Source organism: Camelus ferus, chromosome 7 (genome assembly GCF_009834535.1).
Source record: "Camelus ferus isolate YT-003-E chromosome 7, BCGSAC_Cfer_1.0, whole genome shotgun sequence".
NCBI lineage: Eukaryota > Metazoa > Chordata > Mammalia > Artiodactyla > Camelidae > Camelus > Camelus ferus.
The window spans coordinates 22,752,703-22,766,054 of record NC_045702.1 but is presented as its reverse complement, the minus strand read 5'-3'; the positions used below and the strand labels follow the sequence as shown (position 1 = coordinate 22,766,054).

The following is a 13,352-nucleotide window of genomic DNA, read 5'->3' as shown; positions in this document are numbered from 1 at the left end:
AGGTTTAAAGATAGTATATTTTGTGGGTTTGTTTCCCATCTTTATTGAGGTACAATTGAAAAAGAAAATTGTAAGATATTTAAAGTACACATCGTAATGATCTGGCGTAAGTATAAAAGACAGAATTCCTCCCATCTAGTTTAACACAGGGAGGTGTTTTTACTTATTTCTTTTTACTCTTCTTTAATGAGTGAAGAAACTTGAAGATGTTTGTTTTCTAAGATTAAAAGGAAGCTGGCAATGGAGGAAGTCAGAGTAGCGCAGGGAGAGAGGGGGCTGGAGGGACGGAGGTGAAGATGGGGACGGATGCAGATAAGGTAGTGAGTTAAGGTCTGCAGAACTAAGGGAGTTTCCACTCCGAAAGGGGCAGTGAAGGAAAACACTTTTATTGCCCGAATAACACATCATCAGCACATCTTCCCTCTGCAGGTCATTCTTTTTATCTTTTGAAAAGTTTATAACATTGCCTCACATCTTCTGCATTTTTCCCCATCCCCAAGTTTAGTGGAATTAATGTGCCGGGCTTATCTTCCATAACCCCCTCTCTTTTGAGCGCCAGTCAGCAGTTACCAATGTGAAGCTTCAATAAGCGGTGCGCAAAGAAGCATTAAAAACACTGTTTGATGAAAATAATAGAAGTGATGCTTAAGTGCTGCTCACGTTGTTTCAAAAACGCTCTTCCCCAACCTTCAGGTGGAAATTATCCCCGAGGCTGCAAAGGCTGGATCCCCAAGTTCACCACAGTCTGCCCCTTCAAGCAATTTTTTTTCCATAAAACAGTTCTTTTATTTTAGTTGTAAAATATCTACTACAAAGGTGAAAAACAACGCAGGCAAATGCAGTAAATGTTTGCTGTTTGAGGAAGCAGGCGATCCCTTTGTGCACGACTATTGTTTGGGCTAAGTTCCAGAGGCTCATACTAATGGAATGGATTGCAGAACGCCTTTTCAAACATGCTAAGTATCTAGGCTGTCAAATTAAAGAATTCTCCAAGGCTGGCACTTCTCTGGTCATCTTTAATTAGGCAATACTCTGGTGAAGCCCTCACAATTAATCTTAAGAGTTGTTTTCCTCCTACAGTAAATGGAAGGGGAATTTTCATAGTGTATGTAGTGGCTTGCTCTTTGTTATAATTTTGTTTAGAGGAGTGTGTTACAAGGACTGAAATAGAATAAAATTGTCCTCTTTTCCCCCATGGAAGGAAAACTAAACAAACGAATATAACTTTGCAGGAAAATTAACAAAAGAGATGCTTATCTTTTATAATACAATCTTTTTATCAACATTTAATGTACATTAAGATTATTTTTCAGTTGCACTCCTGGCACAAAACACTCCAGGTGTATCAGGGTATATGCTACTGACTAAGCGTTAAGTATAGGTTTAATAATGCCTTTCCACTTCTGGGATTTATTTGGGAAGTAAAGTGTCATGTTATTTCCTATGCCTGAAATGACCCAGACTCCTCTGCCCATTAACACTTTGTCCATCTGATGCTATGACACTAAACTTTTCCTGATCAGCTACTTTTTCATTAATTTAACAGTCACTGACTGTCATAAATCAATGGATAAAACCAGGAAGCAATGAATTAATGGATCAATGTAGGCAGATTCTAAGAGCTACATGTCTTTGTGACCCCAACAGAGCCTACTGCAGTGTCCTGGAACATTAGCAGGTCAAATAAATACTTACCAGGTTATTATTTTCATGTGTATTGCACACATTGAAATATATTTGCTTCGAGAAATTCTCCCTAAATTTATCATCACAGATTCTGAGGAGAAAAGCATATATTTCTAGCAACCTGATTCTTAAAATCTTTGAGATACTTTTTCTGCAAAGGGAAAAAAAATTTCTTTTGAAAGTGGTGGGGGAAGCTGAGAGGTGATTTTGGAATGCCTGGTTGCTGCCCTCAAGGCTTTAGCAATCTCCTGAACCTGAGGGACTTTTATCTAATCTTAACCCTGCACCTGCCTGCCAAGCAGAGCTGATCACTTGACTTCCAGTGAATTAATGGGATCATCTGTAAAACACGATTGCCATCAAAGGACTTGAGAGGAAAAGACTAATGACAGAATGACCGGAATGACGGTAGATTGAAAGATTCAGCAAGGCTATCAAAATTCAGGGCAAAGCCATTTTCCATGCTTTCCCTCAATTGTAATTGTACCACTTTTATGAGGATTGAATTCAATAAAAAAAAAAAAAACTTATAAGAGCTCTGTTGTGCTGTTTTGTATCTGCTGTGTGGATGCCAAATGTAAATGCCCTTGCTTTCAAAAATTTAAAATGGAAAGCAATTGAAAAATTCATGATAGTTTCATAGGTGCCCAAGGACTCTGGACTTCAACGGACAGAACACACCCCTTAAGACTTTGATAAGACTACTAAATAAAAAGAGCAATTCATACATTTCTTTTTATCACTGTCTTCCCCTTCTATTTCCTTTTCATTTTTCTATTACATTTTGAATTTGATTTTTATGTTTCTGCACCTTTGCATTTTTCCACCGTTGAAACAGTTGGAAAATTGTTGCAGACAGACTCCAGGATGCCATTTTCAGTGTCTGAGGAGGATCTCCCTTCGATGTGTGTCAGTCATTTCCAGGCTCCAGATAAAGAGCCAGGGGACCCAAGAAGTGCCCTAAATGCACCGGGGGCTTGCTTGCCTGAGCTGGTTGTATCTTTCAAGCTGCAGTGCATATTTTTCAGGGCAATGGCAAATATTGGCTCAAAGGAAAGTGATGGAAAATATTTCTCAGAGACGTAAGATCTGGGTGTATTGAAAAACTGATTTATTTTTTCCTGGGCACCGTGCAATCTGTTCAGGTAGCTAAGTGTCGCTGCACAAAAGGATAGAGAACGTTAACTGAACCTGTGTTGGGTCTGCAATGAGACAGAAGAACATCAGAACCAAGGCACACATTGTTCAGATAGTTCATAGGGTTCTTTTAATCATCCACTTGACTTTACCCATTGACTTAATAAGTGGGAGGTTGGTGTAAAGTAGACAGAACAACAAAATATCACAATCTCTGGGCCACTAATGATTATAAAAGACTGTTTCTTATTGTGCAATGTCTAAAATAAACTATGTTGAACCTAAAGGAAATCAAGAATTCAGGAATTCAGTTTAATGAAAATAAAGCTGAAGACTGTACTAGAACTGAATACCTCATGCCTTGACATTCTAGCAATTAATGATTGATTTTTTTCTTTTAAGAAAACCTGTTTCTGAGAGAGTGTCAATCTTTTTTATATCTCACTTTTAAGTATTTCTTAGCACTTTCTCCTTCGTTAGCCCATTTGGTTCTCTTAACAACCGTATAATTAAAAAGTTATTATAACCTACATTTTAGAGTTTAAAAAGTGGAAATCAATTACAGAATTTGATAAGGGTGATATAGGGGCCTCTAGAACTCCAGGCCCAATTTAGTGCACCTGGCCCAAGGCCATTCTCACATTGTTTGATGAAATAAAAATGTCTCTTACATTTATTTTTAAGTTATATTCAGTTAAAAAACAGCTACCTAAGCTCTCAGATGCCTAAAAATTAGCCCAACAAAATGTAACTTTTTGACCAGTCATGAAACAGCGGAGGACATGATGGTGTCTTCTTCCCGAGAGACCGTAAGTGTGTATGTTCCTAAGTCAAAATCACATCCCGACTTAAGAACAGTGAATGTGTTTCTATGCTGTCTCCCACATTATCTCATTACTCGAGCCCTCCCTCCCACTCTTCCCTCCTCCCCCCCTCCCTTCCTTCTTATAATAAACATGTACATATAACTGGTAATTACCAAGCACTTGCGACGCACTGGGCAGTGTGCTAGGCTCTCCACTGTGAACATTTTAAAGTACAGTGAGAGAACCAGGAAGCAATGAAATGAGTCAGCTATTTTAGGAATCAGTTTAGTCACAGTTGCTCCCAGCTGCAGGCCCAGAACGTAGGGCTGGGCTGCCTTGAATTGCAACCACGTGCAATACAGACTCGGAGGAGCGCAGCGGCCCGTCAGTTCACACTGCTGGCCCATTTATAGCTCTTATCTTAGTTAGTATCACTGTTTACATATGTAAAAAGGTATTTATTAATCTTCATACCAAATATGGAAGGGACTAGACACTTCTAGTCTCATGGTTCCCAAATCTAACCATGCACCAGAGACACTGCTGGCTTTTATAAGGAATGGATTCTTGAGCTCCACCAAAGGAATCAGTATTTCCAGGAACAAAGTTAAAAAATAAATCTGTGTTTCTAGTTCACTCTCCCAGGGATTTCTGAATAAACTTTTAAAAATGGTATTGGAAAACCTTAGACTATGGTCTGGCTTTTGATTTTTATTATTATAAGACCTAGAATTGAATTTAAATTGTCAGGTTTTATGGGAAATGCTTCGATGTAGTCTTAGAAATACCAGCAGAAGGAGAAAATTGCTACCATAGCCCACCTACTTAAAACCCCTGCCCAGCTGTTGGAGATCTTGGAGTCACTCTTTGAGGTCCAACCTGGAGCTATTCCCAAGCCCTTCCAAATATTCTAAGCATGATTTACTGTGTTAAATTTCTTCCGGCTAAAAATGGAGTGGTTTCGATTGCCTACTGAAGAATGGCAAGTGATAAAGACCTGAAGAATGACAAGGAGGTGTGTAACAAATCAGGAGAAGAGACTTCTAGGCAGAGGAAATAGCAGGTGCAAAGGGCAGTGAGGTTGGAAAAGGGCTTGGCATGTTCAAGGAACAAAAAGGTCATTGCTGCTGGAGCAAACAGGTGGAATGGTAAAGAGTTATAGTGGGAGATAGATCAGGTCTATGCCAGAGAGATCAAGTTTAGATTTCCCCCCAAGTATACTGGAGAGTCAGTGAAGAGTTTCAATCAGGCATGATCCAGTTTTAATTATGTTACTCTGGATGCCTTGTAGAAAAAGAAAGCAGGAAGACTAGTTATGAGGCTGTTTCAGTAATAGTGGTGGTGATGGTGGTGGTGGTGGTGGTGGTGGTACTAGTAGTTGTAGGGAAGGAAAGAAGGAGTTAAAGGTGGTCCTCAGCTTTTAGCTGAATCCAAGGGTAGATGTTGTGCAATTCACTGAAATGGGAACTCTTAAGACAGAAGAAGTTGGCGTTTGCAGTGTCAAGAATTTTTTTCACAAGTTGAATTTGAGGTGCTCACTCAACATCCAAGGGTCTATGTCAAGAAGAAGTTGTAAATAAGAGTCTAAAAAAGAACAATGCTCCATCTAGAGACCCTCATCTGAACCAGGTCAAACTGTTTAAGCTCAAGAGTCAGGAAAAAAAATCCCACTGAGCACAGCTCATCCAAGCACCTATTTCTTATGTTGCTTTTATCAAAGACCGTTGGCAGTACCATTCAATTAACCTTACAACCACAGCCCTGGTGTTTTCCCCCAAATTCATGAACACTTCCTCAGACCCAGGAAGGACTAGACCTCTCCTGCCTAGCTCCTACCAACAAACAACTAAATCAGGCTGCCTGGTCACCTAGAAGCCTCTTACTGCGTGTTTACTTCATGCTTCTAACCCAGACCCTGAGACCATAAGCTCCAGTCATATCAAATTGCTACAGTAACTACCCAGAGAAGCTGACTTGCTCTTCTTTATAAAATGTTCACAGCATCACTAGATATAATGTGCCACAATGCCAATTTCCTTGTGGGTGTGTAAACTTGCCCATCCCATATGCAAGTTTTATCATCATGATCATCAACATTATTGTGGGGGGGATGTCATTTTCATAATTGTATTATGTTATGTTATGTGTATATTGAAAACTGGCTAGATCAGTTAGTCATTCTTTGAGCATATACTTTATCTTCACATAAATATATTTGTGTCCCTGAAATCTTTACAGGGAGAATACACATGGATGCATGTGTTGACACACTTATATATTTTTATATACACTTGTATGTACATATATAGATATTTGTGCACGTGCCTAAATGAATATATATAATATACATACGTTATATATATTAAACTCATATTTTCTCAGATGTTATTTGAATTCATAGACATCAGAACATACAAAACTTGTAAGATTTCACTATCTGGAAACATGGGAGAGCCTCAACATGTTTAAATGTTCAGTCTTTCAGATGACAGTATTCAACATAAAAAAAGAGGGAAAAAAATGAACTTGACATATTTATTCAAGAATAGCAGTAAATTAAGTAACTGAGGAACTGTTTCCTCTAGGAAATTTCACTCTATTAACTTCGAACTATTTATCATTTTACATGTTGCCTGGTTTGTTAAAACTTAATTCGAGTAAAGAAGACTCTAGTAATCATTAAATATATCACTAGGAAATGAATTTTAGATAAAAATTCTATTATTCTAAGATAGGAGAGAACACAAAATTGTAAGGGCTGATATTAATTTTAATGTCACTGACAGTATATTTAATAGGAAGAAGACACAAGTAATATCAAGTGTTGCTTCTTTTTGTTTCAACAGTCATATAAACCTGAGAGAAATCACCTATGAGACTAGGAAAACTTATAAAGAAAGTGATTAGGGCTCTCTAGAGAAACAGAACCATATATATATTATGATATATATGTTTTCAATATATATATTGAAAGAGATTATAAGGAATTGGCTCATGTAATAATGATGCAACAATTATGGAGGCCAATGAGTCCCCAGACCCATAGGGTGAATCAACAAGCTGGAGACCCCAGAGAGCCACTGGTGTAGTTCCAGTCCAAAGGCTGTCAGGCTCAAGACACAGGAAAAGTCAATATTTCAGTTCAAGTCTGAAGGCAGGTAAAGGCCATTGTCCCAGTTCAAAGGTAGTCAAGCAGGAGACATCCTCTCTTACTCATGGCCTTCAACTGATTGGCCTATCACATTGGGGAAGGCGATCTGCTTTACTCAGTCTAGTTAAATGTCAAGTCCAAAAACATCCTCATAGAAACAGCCAGGATAACACTTGACCAAATATCTGGACTCCCCATGGCCGGTCAAGTTAACACACAAAGCTGATCATCATAGTAGTCAGCATTCCCTCAGGACACGGGATCTTTTGTCTTCACTCAAACTCCATACTGAAAAAAGAGTGAAGCGTGAATAGTAACTGACACAGAGAGTATAAACCACTCTAAGTCTGCTTGGAAAAAGTCTTATATGCATTCCCCTCATGGCCTGATTTCCAGTGACCCCCATTATTCAATATGCTGAATCCATACCCAGTATCTGCCAAGTCAACTGCAAAAGTGGCTTAAACACTCACTGAGACCTTCGTCCTTGGTCTTTGTTACCTCATGCCTACTTGGCAGCCCTACCATCAGTCTTTCTTCATAACAATCCATTTCTACACAATTACTTGATCTTCCCAAAACATTACTATCATCATAACCCTCCACTAATCAAGAACCTATAATGGCTCACCAGAACAGCAAAGGCAGATTAACTTTCACCCTTACAGAGATGTAGCCATTATAATGTATTAGACATTCAAAACATGAAAAGTTAAAGTCCCTATATACACTTTTTAGAATTTCAAAGAGGAGTCAGAGCTGTAAGCAAACTGGAAACGAGATGGGTATCCAGTAGCACATGGGGTATGCATTAGAAGCAAAGTGTGTCTGCCATCAGGCATTGCATGTCGGGGGGAAGTAGTTCCAGCGAATACTTCATTTCAGTGGTCTTCCTTCCCTTCATTAAACATTTATTTAGTTTTTCCTATGATCTAGTCTACACTAGGAATTGGTTAGGTTTCAAGACATTAAAGGCACAGCCTCTGGCTTGAAGGAACTCAGACACTAGCAAAAGGTAATTCAATAATGACAGTATCCACTTGCAGAGTGTTAATTTTAAGCCAGACATTTGCATTCTCTCGCATAGCTAGACACATAGTAGGCACTCAGTAATAATCTACTTGATGCAATTGCATTGGATGGATTAGGAGACATTTAAATTTTGGCATGCAAATTTAATAAACATATTTATTTTTTCCTTTCTAAAAGGCTAGCCTGATTTCTTTCTCAAAACAGTTTTTTTTTTCCCCTTTCCTTATATACAGTCAGTCTTAAGACTCCTGGCTTTTCAGTCTAATTGGCCTAATTTAAAAATCATGTTGGCAGCAGCATTTTCCATAACTATCTGGAGTTATGAAGCAGTTAGCCAGGGAAGTGTATTTGACAGCTAAGTTATTTCTCTACAGAATCGCACTGAAATTGAGAAAGAGATCAGTTAGGCTTGTAATAACTCCTGTTTTTCTGTAATACCTTTTGCTCCCCTGTGGCATCTGGTTATGCTCTTCTCCCAGAGTCCCGAAGGTGGGTGCTGCTAGAAAGTCTGACTTCAGGATGTATCACACCCAGCATTCCAGTAATCCCTTCCTAAATACCCCAATGGAATGTCTGTTCTCACTCCCTCCTTCTGGTCACACATCCTCCTTTGTCCAAACTTCTAATCCGTCCTCTTCTCCACCTGTGCCCCTGCCCAGAAACTCCAAGAACCAAGAAAATTCATTCTCCCTGAGGATGTTTTTAAGGATCACTTAAAAAAAAAAAAAATCTCTCTACTCTCATGCAGAGACAGAATATTTGAGAATATCGTAGGCAGAAGACAGACTAAAGAAATGGGAGCAACTGAGAGAGAAAAAGCATGAGAGAGAAAAGGAGGACCATGAACAAGAATGCAGGGGTTATTCTCGAAACTAGGCCAGCGAGCTCCTCCTCCATCGACGAAGAGCAGCAATAAACATGTCAAGGGGAGCAGGAAGGAGATAAAAGTTTCTTAAACATTTTTATGAGATGGAGAAAAGCAACTACACGAGACCTTAGAGGCTAAACGTTTTCTTGCAAGAAGGAGGGAGTAAGATCATTTGCTTGGGAAGCATAGCAGATCATGAAAAAGACTAAAGGCCATCTCCATGAGCAATGTCTTTGGGCATCTATAAAAAGTTAATAATAGTGGGGAGAACCCAAAGGAAAGTGGACGGCACACATGTATAATGGTGTAGTCACCAGATCCTGTAGCTCTCAGCCAATTCTGGACAGGGAAGAGGTAGAAAGCTTGCACAACAGAGCTGATTCCCAAGACAGATCATTCTAGAGACTGGAAATGGAAAGGATTAGAGTGACTAACGGACAGGTCCAGGCTTGGTAGGATGAAGGGACACACAGGAGCCTGCTGGACCTGCATATAATAGGCATGTGAGCCCTCCAGGGACATGAGTGGCGGGAGGGACAGAGTTCAGCAAACACAGCCAACCGTTGCCCTCCTTCATGATGGGAGAGCAGGTCAAACTTGGCTGAGACATACAGGTGTGGACAAGTTTCCCCAAAAAGAGACAATTCAGAAAATAAGGCAGGTCAATAACCATGCTTTCTTTACATACAATTTTTTCCACCTATTTTTCAAGATAGCATTTATTTCTATGTCGAAGGAGTGTGACATGGAATATCTGAAAATACGTGTTACCCTATATTGCATATTACCAATTTACATATTTGTAAAAAATAAAATTCCACAAGATAATTATTTAATCAAAATAATAATAGACCTTAAGTTACTAGTTTTTTTGGTTAATATCTAATTTTATGGAAAAATCTATTTACTTAAAAATCATGCTGAGAATAAAAACGTATTTCTAGGAAAGACTCACAAGTTGAGTAGATCCCTTGATTCAAACAGAGATGCCTTTCAGAACTTCAGTGCATTATTTCTATTTTCTCATTTTTCAAGGCTAAGCTTGCCCCATATAAGGAAGTTTTTAAAAATGCATTCTTTAGAGACCAATGTAAATAGTTACTTTATACCTGACTATTTCAGAATCAGGTTCTAGAACAGGGGAAGAGATCTGATTCACAGAGGTACGGGGTTTTGATTTAGAAATTCCACAGCCTGGCATGAGTCAGGTTAAAGCATTTGCGACGATGAGCTTTGTCTCTGCGCTGCTAAGTTTCCTTTGTGCTGGTGAGTTTCCATTATGCTGGTCTGAGGTGGAGACGAGGACCTGTCAGGGCAGCATCTCCACTGACTACTTTGCAAGGGCATCATGGCCAGTGGGAGTCAGAGGTAGATGCAACCAGATGCTAACTTGAGATTCCCATTTGCTTTCCATTTCCAAGTCTCTAGAATTGTTTGTCTCCAGAGTCATCTCCGTTGTTCATACATTCTCCCCCTTCCCTGTCGAGAGCTGGCTGAGAGCTACAGGATTCGGTGACTACACTATTATACATTTGTGCCGCCCACCTCCCCTTGGGCTCTTACCACCATTATTAACTTCTTATAGATGCCCAGAGATATTTCTTATGGAGGTGGCCTTAAGTCTTTGTCATGATCTACTGCACTTCCGAAGAAAATGATCTTGCTCTCTACTCCTTTAAGGAAAATGTTTAGCTCTCTAGGGCCATCTTACTTTTCTCCATCTCAAAAGGAAATTAATGTATAGTCAATATTATATGCTATGTGAGAAGGTAAATAAATACCTGGCTTTTAGAATCAAACAGATGTGAGTCCCACCCCTAGACCTACCTCTTAAGAGGTAGGAGGTTTTAGGAAAGTTATCCAACCTCTGTGAACCTCACAGGTTTTTTTTAACCCATAAAGTGGGCAATCTGTATTTTACAAAGTTATTATGAGGAATACCTCAATAAGTGAGATGATATATTTGAGCATTTTGCATAATTCTTGGCACACAGTCCATAAACTGAGTCCTTGCAATACAGAGGCATATTTTGAAATTCTTTTAACAGAAAGTAAACATAGATTTTCTTTTCTAAACTTTACAAAGTGGCCAAGGTTGAAATGTTTATTCAATAAAGTATTCATCAGTATGAATAGTTTAAACCCATAGGAATTCCGCTGCAATCAAATGCCAGTAACCCAGGAGGCATAGTTTGGGTATTGTACTAAAAAGAGTCATAAATGAGGTCGTAAATGATTTTGTCAAGCCTTCAGTCCATTCCCATGAAATCACGCTATTGTAGTCTTTGACAGTTGCTGTGTGTGGAAGATGACAATACAGGGCCTTGGGATCACTGAGAGACCTCACAGAGGTGTATTATTGGCAAAGCCTTGTGATAGCTCCAGTTTACCCCGGCTGCGGGCCACAAGAGTACTTAGCTGGGCCATCTTTCTCTGGAAAAATGCCACACAATTCACTAGGCCTCCAGGGAGCTGGGAAATTACAAACAGACAAGAGACTTGAGGAGTGGGTGGATATTTTTTTTCCCCCTTCAAAGCAGCAGCTGTTAGGATAAAAGGCAATCTTGAGTCTTTAAAAAGGAAATCAAGAAATACAAGGTGTTTACTGATTTCTATAGCAAGTTCTATTTTTCTGTCTTCCTTTACTTCTCTCTAAATTCCAATGTTATATTTTTAAAGCAACATTCATAATTTTTACTTCTTTTTAATTTAGAACACCCCCAGAATAGGAGCAGATCTGTCTCTACATCCTACAAACACCCTTTCTCACCTTGTTCTTCCCTCTTCCCCCTCCCTCCTTCCCTTCCTTCTTCCCTTCTCTAATTTTCTATCCTCCTTTACATCTATTTAACTCACTGGATTCTCAAAAGTTATCTCTGAAATAAGTAAGTGCATATCAGAGCCATCGTCATTCTTATGACTGATGACTTCTGACAAGGGCTCTGTATGTGACTCTAATGAAAGCAAAATTTGATTTTTAACCAAAACTGTCACTGTATGATTATTTTAAAGGGATGATTAGAAAAAAATAACTATGTGACTTCTAAAACCACCTACCACCTTGAAAATTACAAGATTCCATAATGCCTGATTATAAGGAGTCTACCGATAAAACGTAAAACTTTTGATGGTTACAAAGTATGTTAGGAAAAACGTATGGCTATCTTATATAAAACTGAACTCAATATAATGGGGTAATACTGCTTCAACCAAAGGTATTTGTTTCTAATGCCTTATTTTCACAAATGAAGGGAAAGAATACTTGCACCGGATGGGGATAGAGTTTTCTTCCCTGAGAAGAGTTTGAGGAGACTCAAAGCTTACAGATGGCTTTTTGGTAAACTGCTTTGTGAGTGTTTGTTTTGCTGCCTTCCTTTGCTTTTTCCCTCTAGCAAACACGGGGATTAAAGATCAGTGTGTGGGTCATTCTACTGTCATCAAAACATAAAATGTTTTCTGCTCTCTTGAGCAGCCATCTCATCACCACTAACAGCTTGACCTTATACCCCAGTGGTATATAGCATACCCCTGCCTTTAAAATGTGAGAATCGAACTTTATCTGCAGTGATTCTTCCCTTTATCCTCTGATCTGTCACTATTTCTTTACAATGTCAAAAGCCTCAGCTCGGCTTGAATGGTGATCAAACTCAAAGGCACACAATTTGGGGTCTGATCCTGAATCTCCACAGTCAAAAATCTCTTCAATTCTGACTCAGTCCCTGCCCTTTGCCCTAGAATAGTGAAGGCTGCCATCACCAAAGCTGTGTTTTCTCTTTTCAGCTTTTTAAAAAATGGACATAATGAGGCTTAAAGAAATGAAACATTTTTGTACCAAGTTTACTATAATACATGCATCTGAAGAAACATGTTTTTTTTTAAATTGAAGTATAGTCAGTTTATGATGTGTCAATTTCTGGTGGACTGTATAATGTCTCAGTCATACGGATACATACATATATTCGTTTTCATTGTAGGTTACCACAAGATATTGAATATAGTTCCCTGTGCTATACAGTAGAAACTTGCTGTTTATCTATTTTATATATAGTAGTTAGTACCTGCAAACCTCAGACTCCCAGTTTATCCCTTCCTACCTCCTTTCCACCCCCAGTAACCATAAGTTTGTTTGCTATGTCTGTCAGTCTGAAACATATCCTTTTGTGACCCCTTGGAAGTTTAAACACTTTCTTGGTGCTGTGGTCACAGCCTAGAAAACTTACTTTGGAATTCCTCTTTGGAATTGACTTTGGATAGTTTCATAGGTCCATTAAAAAAAAACAACACCCTCAATTTATTTTGACGTTATACTCAATTGGCTTAATGTATTTTTCTTGCTCTCATTCTCTTTTTTTCTGTCTCCTGCCATGCACTCCTCCAAACGTTGATTCACTTTCATTTAATGAGCATTCATTTAGGGATAAGCTCTGTGGACAAGACCTCCCCACACCTTCATTAAAATGTACTGCCAAATATTTCCTCTTTCCCCTCTACCCGCTCTCCAACGTTTAAAGAGAAAATATTTAAATAATGGAACATTTTTTCTCTTCTAGTCCTAATCCTCACCTCATTTGGTTGATCTTATTGTTGTTTTGATTTTCCTGATGTTGGCTGTTTTGAGGAATGGCTCAGCCCAAACCCCTATAATCCTAGATTTGGAAGGCTGGATTGTACC

At 38.9% G+C, this 13,352-nt stretch overlaps 1 protein-coding gene across 3 annotated transcripts in view; it reads right to left on the bottom strand.

Annotated features, from left to right (window-relative positions):
- Positions 1-13,352, bottom strand: part of GRM8 (glutamate metabotropic receptor 8) — a 677,086-nt gene that overhangs the window by 196,240 nt on the left and 467,494 nt on the right. The gene's annotated exons all lie outside the window — the stretch shown is intronic.